Source organism: Diceros bicornis, chromosome 27 (genome assembly GCF_020826845.1).
Source record: "Diceros bicornis minor isolate mBicDic1 chromosome 27, mDicBic1.mat.cur, whole genome shotgun sequence".
Lineage (NCBI taxonomy): Eukaryota > Metazoa > Chordata > Mammalia > Perissodactyla > Rhinocerotidae > Diceros > Diceros bicornis.
In genome coordinates this window covers 44269009-44294435 of record NC_080766.1, presented here as the reverse complement: position 1 = coordinate 44294435, position 25427 = coordinate 44269009, and the positions used below count along the sequence as shown (strand labels likewise).

The 25427-nt window shown below is 51.6% G+C and overlaps 1 protein-coding gene across 3 annotated transcripts in view; it reads left to right on the top strand.

Moving 5' to 3' along the window:
- The first annotated feature begins 2762 nt into the window (after nucleotides 1-2762).
- ITGB2 (integrin subunit beta 2) overlaps nucleotides 2763-25427 on the top strand; it is a 42865-nt gene continuing 20200 nt past the window's right edge. The window contains exon 1 of one of the 3 annotated variants that reach the window (XM_058523274.1): nucleotides 2763-2781. The gene's annotated coding sequence lies outside the window, so the exon portion shown is untranslated. Of the gene's footprint in view, nucleotides 2782-18474; nucleotides 18642-25427 lie in introns of those variants that run through there. The other 2 variants (XM_058523273.1, XM_058523275.1) reach the window with 2 other exon arrangements.

Here is a 25427-nt window from a genome sequence, read left to right as displayed (position 1 = left end):
ACGCGAAGTAATGAAGCACAGGCCTCCTGCCTGTGTCGGACCATGACAGGGACGCCGTGGCCGTCTCCCCTTGGCCATGATGTGGACGGATAGTTCAGGGTGGATTTTCACACTTCCTTGAAGAGTGCCTCTCAAAGCCTCATTTTCTAAAATTGTTTGTTAAGTAGAATTAAATGACCAGGGAAGGAAGTCTCTCGGGTTGGGGAACATCACCAGAATGAGCCCTTTATTTGCAAAAACATGAATTGATATCCACCGATTTTTCCTAGAGAACACTAAAATCACCATTAGTTTGTGCATGTTTCTCGTGAGTGCAGCCTAAATATGCTTTATATTTGGAGAACCACGACTTCAGAAGCCAGTCATCTCCTGAGGGGAGGCCTCTGCAGAGCCAGCTGGCCCGGGTGGATCCCGGGGCATGGGCGTCAATCAGGAGGAGAAACATGCAGCCACATAGCTGACCGACTGGTGAACGAGCCCACATGGGGACACTGGAGGGGACAAGGAGGCAGGGACCAGGCCTAAAGGGGCATCCAGCCTGTCGGCCACAAGCCACCTTGCGTTGACCCTACAGGTGGGCAGTGGTAAGGCGGCATCTGAGCTTACGGTTCTGCATTTCCCACAAAGAACTCAAGAGAAGGATGGGCACACATTCCTAGAACCAGGGCCTGTGACATCTGCTGTGGCCATGCTGCCCTCGGCCAGGAGCCCCACAGCTGGTCTGGTCACACCACTGCCTGCAAGACTGGTGCCTGTGTGAGCAGGGCAGGCTGAGGGTCCACAGTGGAGCTGCTCCTCCTGGAGACCCCACTACAGGCAGGCCAGAGGCAGGTGCTGGGCCGGGGGACCAGGGAGACCCCAGCTGGTCCGTCCTCCTCAGGGTCCCTTCCCTGCAGGGCCTGCCCTCTCGGGTAAGTGGGAATCCCCGTGTCCTCCACCTCAATGGACACGGCTCACACTGAGGGGACGTGTGTCAGCCACCGCAGGAAAGAAAGCCACGTGCTCAGCAGCACATGCCCCCGGCCCCAGGACCAGGGTGGAAAGTCTGAGGAAGTCCGAGTGGCAAGAGCCCAGCGCTTCCCTGAGACGACAGGGTCTTGTTGGGCTCGGCCACTCCAGGCTGAGTGACCCCCGCCCCCTCGGGGCTGCATTTCTTCATCCCTTCACCCACAGACATGACACTCACGGAGGAGGACACTGCGAGGGACAAATGAAGGCGTGAGCGCTCCGTGAGCCCAGAAGTTCCGTCTCCCACCCGGCTGCCCTCCCACACCGCGGAGCCCTCAGCCTGCGCGGCTAGAGAGAACGCCACCTTCCAGGGTGGGCGCACTCCCAACAGGCAGGGCGGCCCTCGGGCAGAGGGCCAACTCGGCCCCACGACCCCCAGCGGAGGAGGGAGGGAGAGAGAGGCCGCAGTAGCCGAGGGCGGAAGCGGCAGAAGATGGCACGTGCCAGCTCTCCAGAGAAGAACTCAGGGGCAGCTTGAGAAGCCCCCGAAGAGTTCTGCACGAGTGACAACGAGCTGAGCTCCACCACACGCAGAGCGCTCGGCCGCGTGTCACGGGGGCAATCACGACCGCCACACACATACAGACAAACCCCCAGAGAATCAGCCCACACACAGAAGACCTCTGACCCCGCTGGTCACCAGGGAACCCAAGTGCCTGTGGCTGGGCCTCCCGGGACAGCCCGCCCACCCTGGCGGGACGCAGGGCGGCGCCGTCCCCCAGCCCGTCCTGCACACCGTCCACTCCGCGGGACCCGGCCCAGGAGAGTCCGCGGGAGGGTCTGAGAGGGACGCGCGGCTGCCCAAGACTCAAACCGAGCTGTCATTTTCTCTAGTTCCTTTGTCCCTGTCACCAGGCTGGTGGGGGGGAGGGGTCAATTTTTTGGTGCTTCCTCGGACTCAATCTTTGGTCGCGGGAGGGCGCTCGCCGCCCGGCGTGGGCGCACCCTGCCTCCGGGTTCCGCCAGCGGAGCGCGGGCGCAGAGCGGGGGTGCGGGGAACCCCAGCTCGAGGCCTCTACGCCGGACCCCGAGTCCCTTCTGCGTCCACAGGGCGCGGACCACGCAGGAGCCGTATCCTCCGCCGACCTCCGCGCGCCTGGGTCTGGGGTCCCACGCAGTCGTGAAGGATGTCTGCCGGACGTGCAAACCCTCCCCACCGCGGTACAACACCCCCGCCGCTCATCACCGTCCGCCGGGTCCCTAGTGGCCCGGCGAAGGACTTCCTAGTGAAGCACCAGGCTCTGCCCTCGGGGTTCCCAAACCCACCAGGCTGCGCCTTAGAGCCCAAGGGCACCTGCGCACAGCGGGGCTGCTGGTGCTCCGCCCGACCCGCTGATCCTCCCAGCGTCCGCGGCTCCTTGCAGCGTGGACGCCGCCTGAGACCAATGACACTCCTGGGACGCGGATCTCCAGGGCCCGCTCCATCGCAGCCCTGCCTGGCCCTGGGCCAGTGCCCTAACCCCACGGGTCTCCATGCGCCCAGTGTCAGGACCGCCCTCTGGGGTAGTCGTGAGGGTCACGGAGCCACCAGCCTCCTCAGGGCAGCGCCTGGCCGGTGAATCCAGCTCTAGATAAACCTTCCTCAGCCCACTCAGCCCCGGAAATGGGTCTTGTCAGACCTCCTCCGGCCCTGCTCCTGTCCCCTCGGCCCCTGCTTGGCCTGAGTCCGAGTCTCCGGTGTCCCCGGGCCTCTCCCCGGGCCTCTCCCCGAGAGGGAAGGCCATATTGACGCCCCCCAGGGAGGCGGCGGGGTGTGGTGGTGACTTGAGCAAGGTAGGAACTTCTGAGCCTCAGTTTCCCCATCTTTACGATGGGGTTGCCCTGGGGGTTCTCTGAGGACCGACAGGTCAAGCTCCAGGAAGCGCCTGCAGGCAGCGCGCGCTCAGTAGGTTCCAGTGGCCCCGGAGTCGGTAGGGAGCAAGTGCGGCGGAGTTCGCGGCTCAGGGTCGCGGCGTCAGCGTGGGCACCGGGCAGGGCGTCCGGTGGACGCCTGATCCGGGCAGAGGCCAAGTCCTGAGTCTGACCCTATCCCTTCCCGCTGACCCCTCTGCCCCGGGGGCGATGCGGAGGGGACCCGGCTCCCCTCCCTCCCCACTTTTCTGCGACCCTCCCTAGGGTTTCAAAAGAGGAAACTCTGGAAGGAGGCGCCAGGCTCCAGGGCACACGGCTGAGCCTGTCCAAGCCTGGGCGCCCGCGACAGATTGGGAGACTGAGGCAGGCGCGCAGTGCCGCCGCCCCCCGCCAGGCCTGGTTCCGCTAGGGGCGCCCAGGCCGGCCCGGGCAGCCTCTCCGAGACCCCATGGGGGAAGCGGGTGAGCGGCTGCCCGCCGGAGTAAGGGGGTCGCCTGCGCCGCATGGACGCGGTGGCACCTGGGCGCGTCTGCCTCTCGGTTGCACTGCCCGACGGGGGCGACTCGGTCCCGGCGACCCCGGGCTTCAGTGGCCACCCCTGGCACCCTGCGCCCAGAGGGCATAGCTGGGTTGTGGTCGTCTCCACCCCCGGGACCTTTGGCTTTGGTTCGGGGAAGATTGGGGTTAAAGACGGTCGGTTTGGGTCCGTGCGGGGCCCTTTGTGGCCTAAGCACGTCCATAAGGACGAATTTCCGCGCCTCGCGCTCGCGCGCCTCCCTCTGGGCTCCCGGGACAGCGCGGCCGGTGCCCGACCTGTGCGCCTCTGCGCGCGGCGACCGCGGGGTCGCCGCCCCCGTCCACGCCCAGGAATGTTCAGGAAGTTCAGAGGCAAACGGCTTAGGCTGTGGAGTTCCTGCATTTGGAAACTCGTGGGGTGAAAATAACGTGTCGGACTCCGAGTGTGATCGCGGGGGCGGTTCGGGCGAGTGGTGAGGGAGGGGCGGGAGGAAGAGGCCCGGGAAGAGGTTGCCCAAGTCCATTTCGACAAGCGCGCTCTGCTCCAGGGTAAGAGATGGGGCCGGTCTTCCGCGGAGCCCCGTGTTGGCTCTGGGCGCGTGCCTCCACCGGGAGGCCAAGAACCTGCGCCCCTTCCTTCCAGCTTCCTTGCTACACTAATTTATAGTAACATCCTTTTCTGGTTATAAAATTAGTACGTGGTTACCTTGGACAACCTGGAAAATACAGAAAATCTTTTGAAAGTTCGAATCCCTGGATCCCACAGCACAGAGATGCCCTGCGGTGTATTGCAGGCAGTCCCTTCCAGCGTCTTATTCTTCTCTCCCTGGGTGGTGCTGTCTCTTTAACTTGGAATTTTCATAGTTGCTAAAGTGTGAAAAGGGTTAGGTTTTCCTGGGGCCCATCCAGCACACAGCCCAGGGTCTCAGCTCCCTCCGCCCAGGCCAGCCTCCCTCCTGTGTGTGATGTTCAGCAGATCATGCCCTGTGTAGATGGGGTCACTCCAGATTAGGGCAAATGCTCCCTCCCCACTCAACCTGGGCCTCACCCCAGCTCAGCAGCCTCTGGGGGCCTAGTGGTCAGGGGGACACGCTCCCCCTCTGCCGGGCCTTGTTCGCCAGCCCTGCTGGGCTGGGCCCCAGGGAACTTGGCTCTGACCCCTGCTCCGTGTTTCCAGGCTCTGCTGCGAGCTCATGTGCTTCCTCTCAGGTCCTGAGAGGCAGAGCTGTCACCCGCATTTTAGAGACAGAAAATGGCCCCTTTCAAGAACTGGCCCAATCCATGCAGCCACCTGCCCAGCGGGTGCCCGGGACTACAATCTAGGCTTCCAGAGCCCAGCCACGTGGGACACCACTGCCACCTGCCTGCTCCTCTGTGCACCAGTAGCAAGACTGACCCACAGGGCCACACTGGAGAGGTGCTGCTATTTCCTTGAGAAAGAAAACATAAGTGGGAGAGGGAAGATAGAAGACTGCTCTCCCTAACGCACCCCACGCCTCCCCACCCCTCACACACACACACACACGCACACACACAATCTGCAAGGGCTTCCCAGGGAAAGGAAAGGAGATCTTTCTAGGTAGGTCCTCCTGGGCTGAGAGGCCAGTTCTGGACTGGGACCCAGAACCAGAGGGGAGGGAGGGGTGAGGGAAAGGGAGAGGGGGAGGGGAAGCAGGTGTGCAGAGTGGAGCAGTCATGGGAGGGAGGGAGGCAGGAAAAAGAGGCCCCTGGCCCCAGCAGGGATGCCTGCAAGGGTGCCAGGGGGACACAGGTGGGGCAGGCATGGGCACACGGGTTTTTGTGGGAACTGGGGAGCCAGATGAGGGCTTTGGTCCCATCTGTGGAGGAGGAGTCGTTTTGAAACTGGTGGGAGAGGTCAGGAGAGAAGATTTCAGAGAGAGAGAAGACCCTTAGGTTCCACTTCAGCATTAGGTGATCCCTGGTTCTGTTCCGGCCTCTGATGTCTTCCTCTCCTTCCTCCCCAGTGGCAGGTCTTCTTCTTCTAGGTCAGGCCCCGGGTGGCCCGGGGCTCAGGGTGTGGTCTGGAGCTGTGTCCCCCAGCTAATGGTCAGACCCCCCCAGAGTGTGTTAAACACACTCCTGGGCCCCACCCTGAGATAGGATCCAGTGGGTTGGGTGTGGACTAGCGGATCCGCATTCCCCACAAGCCCTGAGCAGGCATTTCCAGGTTCAGGTGTGCAGCTCCCCCTCCCCCAGTCTCCTCACTCCCCAGAGAATCACTGGTCCAGGGCAGCGTCCTGTGAACCTCGACCCATGGGCTGGCCCCCGCCTGTTTTTGAACACAACCATGCTCATTCATTTGTGGATGGCCTGTAGCTGCTCTGGTGCCACAAGGCAGGGCGGAGTAGTGGCGGCAGGGGTCCTGTGGCCAGCAAAGCCTAAAACATATACCATCTACGCTGTCCATAAAAAGTGTACCTGCCCCCCCGGTGGAAACCTCTTGGCTAAGGTTTGTTGGCTAAGGTTTGCTGGGCACTGTTCTGTGTCTCATAACCTTACACCGGTGACATCAGCGCAGGTAATGTGGTCCTCAGTGGTGCCTGAGAGGACTGAGGCCTGACGGGGCTGTGTGTCATCACGACCATATAGCTGGGGAGCAGCCCAAGACCTTTGCCCTTCACCCCCACACTCCTGACATGACCCATTTTGTGCAAAGTGCCACACTGGGGCCAGAGGAAGGAGCAGCTCCTTACCAGTTAGGGCCGCAGCAAGGACGAGGGGGCCCAAGGGAGGTAGCATTTGGGTCCCACCCTTCAGGATGGGAAATGTGAGGGTGGACGGGAGGGCTTCAGAACCAACTGTTCTGGTGGGACAGCTCAGGAATGAGGCAGGTAATCAGACTTGGCTGCAGCATGGGGTCCCCAGTGGGGGAGCCTGCAAGCAGGCTCTCTGTGGACCTTCCTGGGGTCCTGGTGGGGGAGTGGTGTGAGAAAGAGTTTCTCAGACTTTCCTCCAAAATCTCAACCTGCCTGAAACCCACCTTCTCCTGCGGGTGGGCAGCATCAATGCTGCCACCCTAGCCCACCCAGGAAGGTCCTGGCTGCCACGCCTTCCTCTGCATCCTTCTTATTTCATCCTCTCAGCACTCAGGGAAGGCCAGGTCTCATCTGTACCGCCTTTCGGGAGGGAACAGGGGAGAGAATTTGATTCCTATCTATTACATGCAAAGAAACCAAGGCAGAAAAGTTAAATTGTCCCCTCAAGTTCAAAAGTTAAAATGTAGAAGCAGAAAATTCAATGAGAAGATATTTCTCCGTGAATCCAAATATAGACCCTCCCCTCAAAAAAAAATCTCCAAGGGCCAGCCCTGTGACATAGTGGTTAAATTTGGCACATTCTGCTTCAGCAGCCCGGGTTCTCGGGTTTGGTTCCCATACGTGGAGCTGCACCACTCATCAGCCATGCTGTGGCAGTGACCCACATATAAAGTAGAGGAAGATGGATACAGATGTTAGCTCAGGATGAATCTTCCTCATGCAAAAAATGAGGAAGATTGCCAACAGATATTAGCTCAGGGCTAATCTTCCTCAGCAAAAAAAAAAAAAAAACTGCTATTATTTATCAAAAGCTCCACGAGTGCTGAGATCTCATCTCATTCGTCTTTTTATGATTAACATCTTTACATTTATTGGGCACCTGCTGTGTGTCAGGCCCTTTGCAGGACCCTTCACATGTCCTCATTTGTCTTCACAACACAGGAGGGTGAGGGAAACTGAGGCCCAGGGGTAGAGAAGGGCCAAGTGTCTTGAGGGTGCCATCACTACTGGTGGGCCCAGCAGTGGGGCCCAAATGCAAGCTCCGTCTCTAGCCTCAGCCTCCATGACCTCTAGCCAGGCCGCTGGGGCAAGAGGAGCTGAGAAAGTGCCTGTGGAAACTGAGTCATGTCATCCAGGTGCAAACTTGCTTTGGCAAAGGCCCACCTCCCCAAAGGTGTCTTTGAGTGGTTCCTCGTTTGGCGTTGGTGGAAACCACAAATTGAACAGGAAATGGCAATTTGGTAAGTACCAGGAAGGAGAAGAGTGACCTGGAGCCTGGGTTAGAGTTAGGTGATCCCCCAACCTACTAGAGCCCCACAGGTCAGCCTGGCCTTCTTCGGGAAGGAGGAATTAGATTCGAGGGGTCTGGGAAGGCATTCTGTCCTTCTGGTTCTGGTGGATGAGGGTGTTAGCTCCTCACACCCTGCCCATCCCTGCCTCTCTATGGAGCTGTGTTTTGGTTTTGTTTTTAATCTGGGTCATTGCTTTGTTTTGGTAACGATGTAAATGTGCACCACTGAGCCAAGTGGACATACTATGAATACATTTTCTTCCTTGTACAGCTTTCTGGTTTTCCCCCGGAATTGATAATTGCTTAACTCTTTTGATAGCTCAATCTCCTTTGAACTTAGAGCCAAGTCTTCCGTCCTCTATCAGGTCTGTAAGACACTTCTCAGTGTGATCCTCTGAGACCGGCTCAAGACAAGGTTGACATAAGGGAAGCCATATTGTAGAAAAGAAAAACTCTGTTGTAACTTTGAATGACCTCTGACAAACTAACCCAGCTGGATCTGCACCCTCCAGGAGATCTACCTGCTCTGTAGATTTTACGACCCCTGCTTGTGCCTGTACCTCCAAGCCGCGATAAGATGATAACTTCCTTTTTTTGAGTTCCTTAGGAATGTGACGACCCCTGAACAGAGAATCTTTTCTGATAGCCATCATCAGTGAAAACTGAAAGATCTGGTGTCGCACTCCCAGTCTGTAACGCCAGAAGGTCAACGTTCCTAACTGCCTCCCCAATAACACAATGGCCTATATAACTACTGTAAGATTTCATGCCCCCTTAAGATGGTTCTTTTGGACATGAGTTGGCCATCTTCCCTCTTGCTAGCAAGCTGTAATAATAAAGTCCTTTTTCTCCTACCACCTTGCCTCTTGACTATTGGCATGTCTTGCGGCGAGCAGAAGGCCCACGTCGGGCGGTAACACCTCTACAGGGTCAAGTCTGTTGGGTAGGCTCTCCATTCTGATGAGGGTTGGGCAGCCCCTGCTCAGGTCAAAGGCCAGCCCCGCCCCAGCCTCCCGGAGGTGCTCTGACACCTTCCTCCCGGTGAGTCAGAGAAGTAGGAATCCCCCTCAACTCCCTCCCACGGAGGGAGGAAGCCACAAGGAGGAAGGAGAAAAGGCCCTCTGCATGATGTGGGGGTGGTGGCTGGGTGGGATGGGGGCTGAGAATGCCCAGGCCAGTGGTCAGGACGGGAGGTGGCTGGAAACAGCCCCTGGCCTCTTGAACCTCCTCCCTCCTTTCTAAGCTCACCTGGCTGCCCCCTGCAAACATGGCCTGGGTTACAGTGAGGAACTCCCTCACCCTGGCTGGGTGCCTTTCTGCCTGTTTGTGTGGGTTTGTGGGGGATCCAGTGAGAAAGAACTCTCCGGAGCACCCCCACTGCAGACACACTGTTTCCTGCTCTGACTATCCTTCCCACCCCCCCACCGCCACCCCCACCCCCACCATGTGGCTGCCCCTCCCTCTGCAACTGCCTCTGCAAGCCCCTCCCACCCCCTGCCTCCCGCAAGGGAGCAACCGCTAGATTAACATTGCAGAAGGAAGTCACTGGTAGGAAGAAATTAAAAAGGGAGAAAAAGCAAAGATGAGGGAAGGATCAGGAGGGTTTGCAGGCCAGCTGGGAGGGAAGTTGTCAAAGGGATGCAAGATAGTGAAGATGTGAGAGCCAGGAGCTGAGCGCTGGGAAAGTGCTGCTGGCAGGCATGTGGGCATGTTCTCAAGGGGGAAGATTGCTTTCTGCCCTTCCGGTGAGAGGTGCTGGGTGCTGGGTTGTTCTTTCTGCGGGTGCCTCCTTTCAGGGGTGGGGTCCTGGTTCTCAAGCCTCACTCAGTCCCACCAACAGGACACGTGGCATCGTGGGCCCCAGTGCCTGGCTCTCCAACCTTCCCCCAACTTCCACTAAATTCCCTCAGCCCTGCCCAGGAATCTCTGTAAAGTGAGCCTGGAACCCCTCACCTCACATTCTCTGTCATTAAACTATTTCTTAATCTTCACACTCTCACAAAGGAGCCCCTTTCTTGTGCTCTCGGGGCTGTGTGTTGGGGGGATGTGGCTGGGTGGGGAGTGGGGCTGGGGATGCCCAGGCCGGCATTCAGGACAGCAGGGGGATGGAAACGGTCCACCTCTCAAATCTCTTCCTCCTTTCCACACTCACTTGGCTGCCCCTGCCTGTGCCCCCAACACGTGGAACACTTCGGGGATCCCCTTTCGTTCTGCCTGATGTCATGGTGACGTGCTTGTCTCCTGAACTAGCCCATGACGTTCTGGAGGGCACTGGTTGTGCACCTTCTGGGCATCTGGCTCAGTGTTGGGCCCAGGGACAGGTGTCCTCAATGAACACCAGATGAAATACGGTCGATTTTCTGGAAGACATAGGTGAAGTGACTGCACATGGAATTTCTTGGCTGACTTAAGGGAAAAGATTATCCCCAGAATCCTGCTTCAAAAGCTCGCTCATTTCTGGTTTCAGTTTTCTTCCAAATGCAAAGCCTTGTCCCTTACAATCGCTCCCCGCCAAGGCCTGCAGATGGTTAGGTCGCCATGTCCTCTGTTTCACATTCTTATTCCTGAATCCCCTGGAGAAACCCCTTCGCCAGGCATCCCAAATTCCCTGTCCGCCACCTTGCTGCTGGCGCCATGGGCTCCACCCCTTCTTTTCAACTACTCCACAGCGTTCGCTAGAATGGATGCCCCGTGGTTCATCTGGCCGTTTCCCTGTTGCTGGGTGTAATTTAGTTACATTTTATACAAATAATGCCTGATAAAGACACAAACACTTCAGTAATCCTGGTGGTAGATGTCAGGAAAGGGAACTGCTTAGCAGAACAGTGTGCACTTTCCTCTTGGTCTTTAATCAGTCTTTTAGAATTTGTCCCTGTGTTGGTTGGGAAATGGCACCTCATGGTGGTTTGATGCATATCTCCCCAGTGTCTACTGAGTCTCTGTTTTGCTGGCCTTCTGTATATCCCCATGGCTTTCTTCACTTAGCATAATGCTTGAGATTCATTCAAGTTGTTGGGTTTCTAACATGTACATTGAAGGCTATCAACTTCCCTCTAGGCACTGCTTTAGCTACATCCTACAACTACGATGTGTTGAATTTCATTTCATTCCATTCAACGTATTTTCTCGTTTCCCTTCAGGCTTCCATTTAACTGATGGATTATTTAGAAGTGTGTTGTTTCTTTGGAGATTTCCCCTACATCTTTCTGTTGCCTATTTTCTGGTTTAATTCCATTAGGGCTAGAGAACATATTGTGCACGTTCAGTTCTCTTAGATGTGTTCAGGTTCATTTTATGGCCCAGGATACAGTCTACCTCTGTGAACATGTCGTGTGCACATTCTGCTGCTGCTGGGCGGAACGTCTTTCAGGGTCTGTTGGTTGGTGATGTTTTTCAGGTCTTCTGTGTACTTAGTGATTTTGTGTCTACTTTTTTTAGTTGATTACTGAGAGAGGAGTATTGAAGGCTCTAGCTGTAATTGTGCATTTGTCTCTTTCTCCTTTAAGTTCTTTCAGCTTTTGCTTCCTGTGTTTTGTGGTTCTGTTGTTAGATGCACGCCCATTTACAATTGTCGTGTCTTATTGAATTGACCCTTTTATCATCAAGTAAAGCCCCACTATACATCCAGTGGTATTCATTGTTGTGAAGTCTACTTTGCTTGATATTAACACAGTCATTCTAATTTTCTTTTGATTAGCATTTCTGTGGTATATCTTTCCCATCCTTCTTCTTTTAACCTACTTATCATGTTTAAAGTGCATTTCTTTTAGACAGCACGTAGTTGGATTATTTTTTAGAAATCTCACGTGCAAATATTTGTCTTGCAATTGGTGTGTTTAGAACATTTACACTTAATGTAATTATTGAAATGGTTGGATTTAGGTCTATTGTTTAAATTTTTGTTTTCTGTTTGTTCTCTCTGTTTTTCATTTTTGTTTCCCTTTCACACTTTCTTTTGGATTGTATGAGTGTCTTTAGTATTGCATCTTAATTTATCAGCTGGCTTCCTGACTGTATCTCTTTCTTTTTTTTTTTTTTGGTGAGGAGGACTAGCCCTGAGCTAACATCTGATGCCAATCCTCTCCTTTTTTCTTGAGGAAGATTGGCCCTGAGCTAACATCCGTGGCCATCTTCCTCTACTTTATATGGGACGCCGCCACAGCATGCCTTAACAAGCAGTGCGTCGGTGCGCTCCCGGGATCCGAACCTGTGAACCCCGGGCTGCCACAGTGGAGCGTGCACACTTAACCACTTGCGCCACCAGGCCGGCCCCTGTATCTCTTTATATATATATCTCTTTATATAGGTTTGTCAGTGGTTGCTCTAGAGATTACGATATGTCTGCTAAACACTTTGTTGTCTACTTTAAAAATAATATATTACCACTTCGAGTGAAATGTAGCAGAATTTTAAACCTGTGTTGGTCCCTTTTCTTTCCTCCTTTTTATTGTAGTTGCACGTATTTTACATCTACAGACACTGAAAACCCCAGACAAAGTTATCATTTTTATTATCAACATATTTTAAAGATCTTAAGAGGAGAAAATAGTCTGTTCTACTTACCTAGATAGTTTCCATTTCTATTGTTCTTTCTTCATTCCTCAGTTTCAAGTTTCCCTCTCAAATCATTTCTCTTGTGAAATCTTAAGATTTCTTTTATAGCCTGTCTGCCAGGGACTAATTTTCTTATGTTCCCTTCATCTGAGAATGTCTTTATTTCCCTTTCATTCATGAGGAATAATTTTGCTGAAATAAAATTCAGAGTTGACCGTTATTTTCTTTGAGCACTTTAAAAATGTTGCTCCAGAGGCCTGCCCTGGTGGCCTAGTGGTTAAGTACAGCACGCTCCACTTCCGTGGCCTGGGTTCGGTTCCTAGGCACAGACCTACACCTGTCTGTTAGCAGCCATACTGTGCTAGCAACCCACATACTAAAAAATGGAGGAATATTGGCACAGATGTTAGCTCAGGGCGAATCTTCCTCAGCACAAAAAAAAAAAAGTATTGCTCCATAGTCTTCTGGCCTCTGTAGATTCTGATGGGAAATTTTAGTTACTCAAATGGTTGTTCCTCTATATACAATGTGCCATTTTTCTCTGGTTGCTTTCAAGACTTTCTTCTTTCTCTTTTGTTTTCAGCAGTTTGAGTATGTTGTGCATGGGCTTGATTTTCTTCAAGTTTATCCTGTTTGAGGGTCACTGAGCTTCTTGAATCTGTAAATTTATATTTTTCACTGAATATGGGAAGTTTTCAGCCATTATTTCTTCAAATACTTTTTCTGTGTCAACCTTTTACTCCTTTGCTTCTGGAACTCCAATGACACAAATTCTAGACCTCTCGCTGTTATTCCACAGGTCCCCAGGTGCTGTTCTTTTTTTGTCAATCTCTTTTTCTCTTTGTTATTTATATTGGATAATTTCTATTGGTCTTCAAGTTCACTCACTCTTTCTTCTAGCCTCACTATTCTCCTATTAAGCCCATTTGGTGAATTTTTTAATTTCTGTCATCGTATTTCTAATTTTTAATACCCGTTTGGTTCTTTTTTTTGTGTGTGTGAGGAAGATCAGCCCTGAGCTAACATCCATGCCAATCCTCCTCTTTTTGCTGAGGAAGACCGGCTCTTAGCTAACATCTATTGCTAATCTTCCTCCTTTTTGTTTTCCCCAAAGCCCCAGTAGATAGTTGTATGTCATAGTTGCACATCCTTCTAGTTGCTGTATCTGGGACGTCGCCTCAGTATGGCCAGAGAAGCGGTGCATCGGTGTGTGCTCGGGATCCGAACCTGGGCCGCCAGTGGCAGAGTGCACATACTTAACCGCCAAGCCACAGGGCCAGCCCCCTATTTGGTTCTTCTTTATAGCTTTTACATGTCTGCTGAAAGTTTTTACCTTGGCATTTGTTTCAAGAGTGTTTTTTCTTTAGTTAATGGAGCATATTTATAATAGCTTATTTAAATGCTTTATGTGATAATTTCAACATTTGGATCGTCTCAAAGTTGGCATCTGTTAATTATTTTTTCTTTTCCAAGTTCTTGAGATTTTCTTTGTTGTTATTGTTGTTTGAGTACTTTTGGGCTGTATTTTGGATATTATTTACTGAGACTGTGGATCCTATCAAAATCTTCTCTAATGTTCTCCAGCATTGCTCTTTTTGTGTTTGCTGGCAATTGGCCTGGTTAGAGTCAGACCACAAGTTCAGACCTGCTTCCTGTGGGCTGCAATTCCAATGTGAGTTCTGTTTTCAAAGTCTTTGCAGTGCTACTTGGATCCACCTTACACTTGCATCCCTCTGGGTCCAGTTTTCCACCTTGGTAGTGCTCTACACAATGATTCAATTCTCAAAGATCTTGGCATGCTCTTTCATGTCATTTCCACACGTGCCCAGCTCAGGGGTGACTCTAGAACTTCATACAAAGCTTTGTGGGATCTCTCTCTTGATCGATTTCTCCCATACTCTCTGGCTTCCAGAGGCCTCCTTTCCTGGTCCTCTGGCTATAAAGCAGGAATTTTAGTCTCCTTGCACTGTCACATGCTTCCTATGACTGGATCCACCTCTGGGTCAAAGTGACAATTGCAATAGCTTCTGCTGCTGTAGCTGCTGCTACTGCCATCCTGGGAGTGTAGCTGGGGGACAGGAATTTGCCTCTGGGGCAAGACCAGGAGAAAAACAATAAAACAGGGTGCTTCTCCCACTCTCGCTATCTTTCAGGACATCCCCTTTCCCAGCCTACTGATCAGAAAGGAGGGCTCCTCTTGACCATGCCCACTGTGCTGTCCTGGAGTTCGGGCTACCTTGAACCTAAGCCAGGGACTGTAGGGGGACAGGACGCTTGCCATGACATCAGCCTGTCATCAGATTTTGATTTCTCACCCCAATCTGTCTGGCAAGTTGCTTTGTTTTATTCTCTGTGATATTTTTAGTTGTGATTAGTGGTAGAGATAGAGTGGAATGTGCTTACTTTGTCTTAACTCAGACTAGAAGCTACTGGTTTTTTTTCCTTCTAAATATTCTTACTGTCATTTCATTTGTTACAACCTTATTAAGGTAGAACTTCCATGTCCATATTCACTCATTTTAAGTGTGCAATTTAATGATTTTTAGCTAAATTTACAGAGTTGTGCAATCATCACCACAACCCAATTTTAGAACATTTCCATTACCCCGAAAAGATCCTCATGCTCATTTGCAGTCACACTGTTAGTTCCTTTTTTAAAAAATAAAATACAATATTTCAAGACTACAGAAGAGTGTGGAGATCAACATCACTAACACCCATGCACCCATTATCCAACTTTATCAAATCTTAACATTTTGCCTTATTTTACCCATAATTTTTTCTTCTTTCTTCTCAATAAATAAAACAAAAATATAAAATTGAAGCCCTCTGAATACCTCTCCCAGGACCGTTTCCTTCTGCCTTCAGAGGTAACCACCATCTTGAACTTGAGATTCATGAGAATAGTGTGCATCCTACATGCACATCATGTAGGATGTGCATGCTATTATATGATGTATACTTTTGCAACTTGCTTTAAAAAAGAACCTCAATGTTATGGTTTTGAGCTGTGTCACATGGATACATACAGCTCCAGATCAATTTTTCTTTCTTACTTTCTTTTTGGTGAGGAAGATTAGCTCTGGGCTAATGTCTGTTGCCAGTCTTCCTCTTTTAGCTGAGGAAGATTGGCCCTGAGCTAACATCCGTGCCCATCCTCCTCTATTTTTTTTTTTTTTTACGTGGGACCCTGCCACAGCGTGACTTGATGAGCAGTGCATAAGTCCACGCCCGGGACCCGAACCTGTGAACCCCGGGCTGCCAAAGCGGAGCATGCAAACTTAACCACTACGCCACTGGGCCGGCCCCCAGATCAATATTTTAATTGCTACTTATTATCCCATTTTGTGGATCTGCCGCAATGTATCTATTCATTCTATGTCAAGTTTGTTTCCAGTTTTTTAGGGGGCTGGGTTTTTTCTTTGACTCTATCCTTTGGTCAGCATCTAATTTGATTATACTGTGTCCATGAATTTGGCCTCCTTATGACGTCTGTGCTTTAGAACATATTGAGTTTTCCTTTGTGCTTGGTAAATGATCTGTTTATTATTGTCTCACCTGTTTTAACCTTATTGCTTACAAGTTAGAGAGAAAAGGTTATATGTATTCCTCAAATTCTACATAGGTCTAATTTTCTACTTGATCTGTTCATTTCTGAGAGGTGTGTTAAAGATGTTTGCTGTTTGTGGCTGTGTCAGTTTGCTTTTGTATTTGTCAGTTTTTGTTTTATAATTCTGTAGCTATTTTGTTCAGTACATTAAGATTTATGACTGCTTAACTTTCTTTGTGGATTGTAACTTTCTTTACCTCCATCTTTCTTGATCCATTTAATGCTTTTTGCCTCGAATTGTATCTTTTGATATTATTTCTATATGTTATATTTGTCAGTATTTTCCAGCACATAATATGCACATCTTCCATTCCTTTATTTTCAGCCCTCAGTGCCTCTTTTAACAGTTTATCTGATAGACAACACTTTTTACACTTCTTTTTTTCTTCTTAATTGTGGCAAAATACACACAACATAAATTGAACAATTTAACTATCTTTACCATTTTTAAAGGTACAGTTCAGTGTTGTTAAGTATATTCACGTTGTGTGCAACCAATTTCTCAACTTTTTCATCTTGTAAAACTGAAACTCTATCCCCATTAAAGAACTTTACACTTCTTTTTAGAGTTGAAAAAATTTTTTACTATGGAAAATTTCACACATATACAAAAGTAGATGTGATAGTTTAATAACCCCATATGTCTCCAACATCTGCTTCAACAATGATCAACTCATGACCAATCATGTTTTATTTATAGCTCGACCCACTCTTCCCCCAGCCCAACCCACCCCTGATTATTTGGAAGCAAATCTGAAAAATCGTATCATGTCATCTGTAACTATTTCAATATAACTCTAAAGGATGGTGGCTCTTTAACATAATCACAAAACCTTTATCACACCTAAAAAAATTAACAGTAATTTCTTAATATCCTATGGTCTGTGCATTGTGGTTGGTGGATAAATCTCTTAAATCTCTTAATCTGCAGGTTCCTGGGCCATGTCTCCTCTTGCTCTCTTTCTCTCTCTTGTCTTTGTCTTGTGGGGTTTTCTCCAGCCTGGATTTTGTGATTGCATCCCTTCGATGTCATTTAACACATCCCTCTCTCCATTATGTTTCCTGTAAACTGGTAGTTAGATCTAAAGTCTTGATCTGACTCAGGTTCAATATTAATAATTGTTATTTTTATTTTATTTATTTTATTGTCTTAATTTTTATTACTACTTCATCCAGACCCCTTCATAGAGGCATGTGCGTAGTATGTGCTGTGTGTCTGTAGTGTAACCAGTGACATCATTGCTTTATCTAGTGAGTCACCAGTGGGCCTGACATGGTGACACTCTCAGTCTATCCTTCCTTCCTCATTATTTTCTGGAATAGTTCTATAAAGAGGAGGTTCCCTTGATAGAGAACATTTAATTGGAACTTCTTCTGTCTCTCTATTTTTAAAACTCAGTTCAAGAATTTGTTTATTTGAAGAGGGAGAATGTAACTCATTCACAGGTGCTGTGATTCCTGAGACCCTGGAATACTCTGGAACATTTGAGGTTATTCCCGATATCTTACTTTTTTTATTCATAATCCTTTTGTTTGTTCTATTTCCCTTTCCTTTAAAAAAAAAGAATATTCATGTTTCCTATTTTTCAGATGTATACATCCTATTTATATTCTTCAGGAGACTTTTTAGTTGTTGTCACACATAAAGCTAAATATTTCTTACCAGAACGTCCCTTAATGAGTATCAGAAACAGCAGCATGCTCCCCTGACCTCTGGTTCTGATCTTCTAGGATTTTTGTTTCAGATTGTTAATATTTTTACCTCTGTTTTTTAAATCAACAGTTACTTAGGCTTAATAGTTTCTAGTTATTTCTTGGCTCCGCTTTGGGTCACCTATCCTTGTATTCCTCTTGGATTTATTCATCTGTCTGTCTGTTGATTTCTGGGGTGCATCTTTCAAATAGAGTTCAAGGGTAATTATGTAGTGGAGTGCTGGTTCATCTGAAATGTGATTTTTGTTTCTTTGTGGGTATAATCAGTCAATGTCTTTGTTGCTGCTTGCCCTCCCCTTTCCCCTGCCCCTCCCCCCTCCCTCCTTCTCCCTCGTTCCCCCTCCCCCTTCCTTTTCCATCTTCTTCTTCTTCCCCATCCTAATCTTCTTCTTCCTCCCCTTCCTCCTCCTCCTCCTCTAGTATTTTCTTGCTATCTTTTATGTTCTGTGATAGCATCAGAAGGGAACTAGTTACAAGACCTTTTCTCTTTCTCCCTAGGGCATGCAGCAGCCTCTTAATCTGTGTCCTGTCTCTCAGATCTGGAACTTTTCTTCTGTTGTTTGAGTAGCTCCTCCTCTCAGTTCCCTCTTCTCTCCTGCTGGAAGTCCTGTGGTCCATGGATGTTGGCATCCATGCATCTGAATGTGTCTTCCTCTTCCCCACCTCTTTGTGCCCTGAGCTGATCCTCATCCTATTCTCTGATTCACTCTGTCATTTGTCATTCTGCTCTTTAGTCCAGGTAATTCTTTTTCATTTCCACGATCAGCATTTGAATCCCCAATGCCTGTTGTGTCTCCTTTGGTGGGTGCACTCTCCTCTCCTGTGTGCCAGTCTGCAGGCTGGCATCTCCTGGGGTGCAAGTCATCCCCCTGGGCACTGCCCTCTGTGGTTCCTCGTGCCCTATGGGGCACAGCCCCCTCCTGGGCATGTGGGTGAGCCCCTCCGGGCCACCATAAGCCCCTGTTCCCAATAGTTATTCCTGCTTTCACACTGTTGTGCTTCTCACTGTGAACGTGGGTGATGAATGGTGTGTCCCCTTCTCGCTCATGTGGTTGTTGCTCTGACCTCCCTCCCTCAGGATCCTGGGTGGGGCAGACAGCCTGGGGTTGATGGACCACATTTGGTGCAATCAGCCTCATGTAACTACTTCCTCTGAATTGCTGACTTAGAACAGGAAGTATCGTACCCTCAGCATCAGAGTCTCTGGCTGCCCAGTGTCTTCCCAGACGGGCCACAGCACCAGCCTGGTAAAGAGTGGAGCTGAAGCCCCTCCCAGCCCAGCCGGGTCGCCCCTGCCGAGGTCTCCAGGGCATCAAGTGGGGTGAGTGGACAGAGGCTCCTCTGCATCCAGGCTTGTTCTTCTAAAGGGGAACGGTTCAGACCTGGAGCTCTTCCCCGGGGAGTGGCTGCTGCATCTCCCAAGGGAAGCAGCTCCAAATTGCCCAGGCCTGGAGGGGGCCCTGGTGGCCCTGGTGGCCCTAGTCCAGGTCACTCACCCTGGGATCGTCAACTCTAGGCGCCCTTTTACTGAGAGCTAGTGAGAGGAAGTGCTGTGCTCACCACGGGCAGAACCGCGGAGCCGTGGGTGCGACTGTAACCGAGGGGGAAGGGACCCAGCATGGTGGGAGGATGCAGCACAGACCCCAGACCTCATGTCCCGGGTCTAGGGTCTCCTGACAAGCCACAGACACTTGCTGAGCCCCCAATGTGGGGACTTCGAGGCCCACAGAGCCAGGAGGAGATACACAGGACCACCTGGCTGGTGGGTCAGGCCGGGAGCAGCCAGGGCTGAGCAGGAGGGCTCCTGGGACCTCCCCAGCTGCACCTTCCTCTTCCTGCCTGAGTCAGTCCCCTCCTGTCTTCATGCCTCCAGAGTCAGCTGTGTTGGTCCATCCTCCAGCAGAGTCTGTGTGAGTGTGTGTGTGTGTCTGTGAGTGTGTGTGTGTGTGTACATGGTACATTATCCTGGTGGTGAGTCTGTCACTTCCCTCGGATTCTACAAGGCTCACAACTTCCAGTCTAATGATGTGAGTGTGCTGGGGGACAGTTGAGTTTTAGGGGGACAGACATTAGGTGTGTGACCTAAACCTCCCACAACCAGGCTCCTGGAGGCCTGTCCCAAGGTCTCCTGGGAGTGGGGGACTGGACCCTGGGGTCCACCTGGATCCCACTGGACACTGCCACACCCTCCTCCATCCCCCGTCTCCACCTCCCCCTGGCACCCAGCCCCTGTCCTCTTCCCCTGAGCGGGGGCTGCAATCCTGCACTGCTGACCCCAGCCAGGGAGCCTGCACACACTGGTGGAGGCCATGCCCAGAGCTCCCCTTCTTTGAGGGCACCTGGGAGCCCTGGGCGAGAGTAGGGGCAGCTGTGATGGGGGAGGGAGAGCAAGTCCTCCCCTCGCCGAGGGCACAGTGTCTGTGTGAGCAGGAAGCCAGATGCTGGGGAATCAGCAGAGAAGAGCTGCTGAGAGACCTCTGGGAGGTCCATCAGCGCCCTGGCCAGTCTACAATGAAGGGACCCCCAACTCCACCAGTGTCCACAGTCGGCCACTGCTGAGTCTCCAGGACCTGCACCCCCACCCCTGCACACCCTACAGCATTCGTGGAAGTACGAGGGTGTCCCTTTCCTGCAGGAGGTCCCGAGGCCAAGAGCCCAGAGTGGCAGTGGCCAAGCCCACCTCAGTACCTCATCCTGAGCAGGGACACAGGGCCTTACTCTGTGGACACCTGACCTCCAGGTGACCTGGGGCAGGTGACCGAGGGTGGGGCTGGCTTGGCAGGCCTGTGCAGGGATTAGGGGGTTGGAGGTGGGAGTGAGGGGGTAGCTCTGTGAGGTTAGGGTTCAGGTCCGCGGTGAGTCACTGCAGAGGGCCCACGCCGTTTCTCTTTCTAGCAGACAAGGGAATAGATGAGGAATTGATGGAGGCGCCTCTGGACAAGACTTGGGAGTGGGGTGCATGGCCACTCCAGGGCTTTGCCCCCAGGAGAGTAAATCGAGCCGTTTCCCGAGAGGCTGGCCTGGGCAGCCAGACACCTCTTCATGGGCCTCGGGTCTCCCAGCTGGAATCTGGGTGGGTTTCCCTGCCTCGTGGTTGTCAGCTTGCACCATCCCTGCGCGTAGTAGGCCCAGGGAAGTTACAGTGATCACCGGGAGATTTCGTTAGGGGAGAAGCCCAGCCTAGTGCCTTGCAGAACATTCTACAGAGGAGGCCACCCACTGTCAGGGGGATGGGAGGGGCCTGTCTGCAGCCTGTCCTGAAGGGTGTGAGAGGAACCAGCTGCTTGGCCTCTCATCTGTGAAATGAGAGCGCTGGGCCGGGCCGGCCAATATTTTAAGCTCCAACTGACTCTGTAACCAAGTGTATGATTCAAAACTCACTCCCCTGGGGGTGGAGTGTGGGGGGTCATACCGGTAAGGGATGCCTGTGTCTAGAGGGGTCCCGCAGGTTCAGCTCAGGCCCAGGCTGTGCTCCGCAGGTAACGGGGCTGTCAACAGGCGTTTGCCCCTGTGGCTGGGGCAGCACAGAGCCTGTGGTGGCCCTGCGTGACTCAGGCCCCCGCGAGCTCTGTGGAACAGAGTCCTGGGAGGGCCTCACCCCTCCCAGGACTCTGCACACCTGTCTGCACACCTGTCATTTTGTGGTGTCCCACCATCCTGCCTGAGGCAGTGTCATGGGGTGGCTTGCCCCATTTCACGGATGAAGACACTGGCTGCAAGGGGTTAATAACAGTCATGTTCACCCAGTGGGTGCAGGGCCAGGCCACACTGACAAACCCTAATACCAGGAGCTCTCCCCAGGGCACTGGGCAGTCTCTTGGTGATGTCGGGTGATGCCCACCAGGCAGGCCAGAACCAGGATGCTCACTGTGGTCACTGTCTGTTTCCTTTGCACAAAGTGGACCTAAGAGAGGAGTGTTGGTGTTCTCGTCATCTTACCCAGACTCTGCCTGACTGGGGAGCTGAGGCCCCCATCGAGGGCATCTGCTGAAACCCGCTCGGAATGGAAGCAAGCAACTGGGCAGGGGCTGGGAGCCTGAGTCCCAGTGGGCCCCTTGATCTCGAGACCTTGCTGGTCCGCAATGCTGGCTGCCCGTCACCTGCCCTGGGCGCTAAGACCAGGCCTCGTCTCCACCCGTGGGCTTCACACACAGTCAGGCTTGCAGGAGCTGGTGTTCAGCCACAGCAGCTGCATGAGTCAGAGCCCTACCGGGCCAGGCCAGGGGCCAGAAGATGAGGGCTGGGGCTGCTCTGTGCTCCTCAGGGCAGGAAAGAGCCCCTCCAGCCCCTTTTCTCCAGGGCCTTCTCCCAGGCAGGGCAGCCTGTTGGTGGAGTGGGAGTCCTTGACAGGGCTAGTGGTTTCCAGTCACTTCCACCATTGGTGAGGGGCGTCATGGTGACATGGTGGGCACGCTTGTGGTGAGGCAGCCCAGTCCCGGAGCTGCCCAGCCTGTGACCCAGGCAGGCCTCCCTGTTTGGCCCAGGGTCCCCTCCTCTGAAGGCTGAGAGTGTCCAGGCTGCTCACCCTCCCAGTACTCAGGTAGCAGGGCCTGGGGAGTTAGGGAGCCAGCAGGGCCTGGCTTCTGCGTGAGCCCTCATATGGGTCCCCTGCTCAGCACAGACATCCACATGTATCCCAGCTCTGAGAAGGGCAACATGCAGGTTAGGGGGGCAGTGTGAGCCCCCACTGCATGGCTCTGATGAGGGGGGTTGAGAAACAGGCGCAGAAGTGCCCTTGCTGCCCCTGGAATATGCAGATCAGGCACCATGGCTCTGCTCACCCACCTGGGCTCTGAGATGTTGTTAAAAAACATCTCTAGGGCCAGCCCTGTGGCTTAGCGGGGTTAAGTGCGCATGCTCCACTACTGGCAGCCCAGGTTCGGATCCCGGACGTGCACCGACGCACCGCTTCTCCGGCCATGCTGAGGCCGCGTCCCACATACAGCAACTAGAAGGATGTGCAACTATGACATACAACTATCTACTGGGGCTTTGGGGGAGAAAAGGAAAAAAAAGGAGGAGGATTGGCAATAGATGTTAGCTCAGAGCTGGTCTTCCTCAGCAAAAAAAAAGAGGAGGATTAGCACAGATGTTAGCTCAGGGCTGATCTTCCTCAAAAAAAAGAGAAGAAAACATTTCTAGCAGCTTTCCCTGACCTGGAGCACTTCTCTTAGCATCTGTAGTAGTCAGAGTTCTCCAGAGAAACAGAACCAATAAGACGTGTGTGTGTGGGTGTGTGTGTACAGAGAGAGATTTATTTTAAGGAATTGGCTCATGGGATTGGGGGCCTGGCAAGTTCAAATTCTGCAGGGCAGGCTGGAGACCCAGGACAGAGTTGATGTTGCAGCTCAAGTTGGAAGGCCGTCTGGAGGCAGAATTCCTACCTCCTTTGGGGACCTTAGTCTTTTTCTTAAGGCCTTCAACTGATTGGATGAGGCCCACCCACATTAGGGAGAGCAGTCTGCTTTACTCAGAGTCCACTGATTTAGTGTTAATCTCACCTAAGAAATACCTTTGCAGTGACATCTAGACCAGGGTTTGAGCAAATAGCTGGGTACCGTGGCCCAGCCAAGCTGGCACATGAAAATCACCATCACAGCATTCATGGCTCTCTGTCACAAGGCCCAGAAGGCTGACATGACCTGTCACTTGGCAGCTGGGTGTCGGTTTGAGAGTGTCAGCCCCAGGGTCATGCTGACATGGGCTCCAGTCCCAGCGTCTGTTCTGGCTATGTGGCTTGGGCCAGGGACTGACCCGCTCAGAGCCATGCCCTGGAGTGGTGAGCAGGCACAGTCCCCCAGGGCGGATGCAGGGTCAACGGAGGCTGTGTGTGCACAGTGTAGCCAGGCCAGCAGAGTGGCTGCCGTGGGCATTCCCAATACCGTTCCTACAGAACCTGGAGGCTTGAGTGGCTGTTTAGGCGGGGACCACTGCCCACTGGCTGAAGCTCCTCCTGAGACTGGCCCTGTCTGCTGTGACCCTCATGGCTGTGGCCCAGGCCTGCCAGAGCCAGCACCCTCCATCTAGGAGTTGTCACGGAGTGAGTCATGGTCTCTTTCCTGTTGGCAGAAGATGTGGGGCTGGTGGGGGTCAGGCCTCTTGGATGCCCGGATCCGGCCAGTCTGACATGCAGAGACCTCCGCACTCTCATGGCCTGATTCCACTGCACTGGAAGCTTCTGGGGAGAGGGTCCTCTGTGGGCATTGCACCCTGGGCTGCTGCTAGGAGTAGTCTGAGGGGTTCCCTGGCTGGCTGAGAAGCTTAGGCAGGGGCTGAGGCCAGCTTCCCTGATAGGTGAGACCTCCCCAAGCCTGGGCTCCTGCCGGGGGTCCTTGGGGAGAGCAGGCTGCGCTGGGGCCTCTCCAAGCATTGGGCCACCCCGGGCACCACCCCAACCATGAGGACACGCATTCTCTCCCCTTGTTCCAGGGGCTGGAGGTACAGAGAGCCAGCCACCCCAGGGGGAGTGCTTCCTCCCAACTCATTTTTAAATAGTAGGGATTGTGGCCATGCATTGGCTTTTGGAGTGGTGGGGTTTTCGAGCGTGATGGAAATTCTGTGGAAGTACGGGGAGGTGGGTGGTGCTGTAGGGTCTCAGCAAAGGTCAGAATCCTAGAACCCAGGAGAGCAGTGCCCAGAGAACAGACCAGCAAGCACTTGCTCAGTGAATGAATGAGTGCAGGAATGAATGAATGAGTGAATGATTTATGAGCAGATGTCCCAGCACGGAGGTGCCTGAAGTCAGCTGTCTCAGCTTTTCCCACCACCATGGAGTGCCGTCCTCAGAAATGTCGGCAGTAGGAACAGAAAAACTGACCACTTTTGGAATCCAGAGAAGAAATTGCAGGACAATTCATCAACCACCATGGAATGCAGATTTTTTAAATGCATTTAAAAATCATTATATAAGTTTATTGTAGAAGGTTTAAAAAATACAAACAGGAATAATGAAGAAATTATGAATAGGAATATGAAAATTAGAATAATGAAGATGCTTATAATGCCACGCCCCAGAGAGAAATATGGACTATTTTGGTATTTTTTTTTTACTGTTTTCCCATACATTCGCTTTTTACCATGAAAATCGAGTTGCCCTGAGAAAGTGTTCAAACGTTTTCATTGCTGTGTAGGTTCCACTGGGCGGGCGTTATAGGTGTTATAAACATTGTCCAATTCAATAGCCAGACAAGAAATCTAGTAATTTTGATTGTTATGCCTGATCACCAGCCAGAGTGACTTTTTCAAGTATTTATTAACCACTTGCATGCCTTTCTTTGTGAATTACCTGTTCAGGGCCCCCAGCCTTTTCTGTGGGGGTTTGTTATTAATCTCTAAGATCTCCTTGGAGAGGAAGATTACTGTTGCATTAGACAGATATTAAATATTTTCATCTATTCAATTTTTTATGTACAAAATATGTTGTTTTAGAGTCCATCTATCTTCTTGATATTTTCTTCCTCGGTTTTTATGTTTAGAAGGTTTCCTTACCCAAAGGCACACATTCTTCTATTTCTTTCATCATTTTATTTCCTAAAACTGAATTAACATGGCCTACAGTGTGAAAGGGGTCACCTGCGTTCCCCGGATGGCAAGCCGTGCGCCATGGCGCGTGCGTGAGCATCCTGCCTTCCTGGGAAACATGTGCTTCTTCTCGTCGCCTTCCAAGGCGGGTGTCCAACCCACTCACTCTTCTCTCATTTGGCCACGGGCCAGTGGGCCAGGGCCACACCGACTCCGTTCCTGAGACTTCTTAATGCGTTTACAACCCAGTAAATAACACACGTCACCGTCTCAACTCTGTTTCCAAAGCTCCTTGGCGATTGTCATACCTTTTCTCTTGCAGACGACCTATATTATTGTTCTCTGCAAGGTAACAGGTCTTGATATATTTATCGATTTTAGCTTTTTTGTTTGTTTTCTGGTTCATCGACTTCTGCCCTTGTCTATGTATTTCCGGCCTCCCTTACCTATGTTTCATCCCTCTTTTTCTCACTTCTGAATCCTCTGTCCCTGTACATTTACCATCATTCCTTTCCATCCACAACGAAAGCATTTAGGGCGTTGCCTTCGTGTTTCCATCAGGACAGAGGGTTTTCGTTGCGTCGGA